We start from the raw sequence: 1,295 nt of genomic DNA, 5'->3' as shown, positions 1-1,295 counted from the left end.
TGCCCCTTGAATGTGTTGATTATGGATGTGTAGAGTTGTAATCTGGTATGGTTTGAAGCTGTCCACCAGGTCACTGACTCTGGAGCCTCCCAGGAGGTGCAAAATCAAGCACTGCCTGGGGCACCCCCGCCAGGATTTACAGAGAAGTTTGCAGAGGGCTGATATTTGTATTGGGCTAGGAAGTGCCCAGGCGAGGCCCAGCTGTGAGGCAAGTCAAGCTGGTGCTAGTGCTGGGTCTTGGGCCTCTTATTGATAAGTATGGGGTACGCTGACTCCAGCTGCTGCTTGTTTATGACATTTTAGCAAAGTCTGAAGCCTGAGCCAGGACAGGCCATTCGTATGGGAAAGCAGCTACAAACAGTTTGGGTGGGGCTGCATATTGGATGGCATGGGGTCTCAGGGAATCACCAGGGTGGAGTGAACAGTGTGAGCAATGCTGATGGAAACTCAGATATGGCTGCCAGTCAGTTCTGTGATGGGGGAGGTCCCAGTACAGGTTCAATGACCCCTGCAAGCCATCCCTGTCTGGGAGAAAGCTGCCCCCAAGTTCCTGCCCCAATGTCAGACATAACCTTTGTAGGCCAGAAGGGAGCAGCAAGAAATAGTCAAAGTGATGAATAGTAAGGACCTACAACGAAGATTACCCAGCAAAACTATCATTTAGAATTGAAGGTCACAGGCAAGAAAAAGTTAAAGGAGCTCATCACCACCAAACCAGTATTACATGAAATGTTGAAGGGTATTCTTTAAGAAGAGGAAGAAGAAAGAGGGGGAAGGGGAGGGGGAAAAAGAGAGGGAGGGAAAGGGGGAGGGAGAAAGGTAGTAGAGAGGACAAAAATATGAACAATAAAATGGCAATAAATATCTATCAACAATTGAATCTAAAATCAAAATAAATCCAATGAACAAAACAAACTGGTGAATAAAATAGAATCAGAGGAAACATGAAACAGACTGACGAATCTCAGAGGGAAGGGGGGGTTGGATGGAATGAGATTAACCAAAGATTTTATATGCATACTAGAGGCCTGGTGCACAAAATTCATGCATGGGTAGGGTCCCTAGGTCTGGCCAGCGATCAGGGCCAATCTGTGGGGTGATCGGCGGGGCAATCAGGGGGCCCCTGCTGGCACCCACCTTGGCTGGCCTGGGGTCTGCAGGCTGGGGGAAGCTCCTGTGTTGAGTGTCTGCCCCCTGGTGGTCAGTGTGCATCATAGCTATTGGTTGTTCCACCGGTGGTTTCGCCATTCGGTCGATTTGCATATTAGGTGTTTATTATATTGGATATGCATTAC

The sequence above is a fragment of the Myotis lucifugus genome, unplaced genomic scaffold (assembly GCF_000147115.1).
Source record: "Myotis lucifugus unplaced genomic scaffold, Myoluc2.0 scaffold_30, whole genome shotgun sequence".
Taxonomy (NCBI): domain Eukaryota; kingdom Metazoa; phylum Chordata; class Mammalia; order Chiroptera; family Vespertilionidae; genus Myotis; species Myotis lucifugus.
This window is presented reverse-complemented; position numbering follows the sequence as displayed.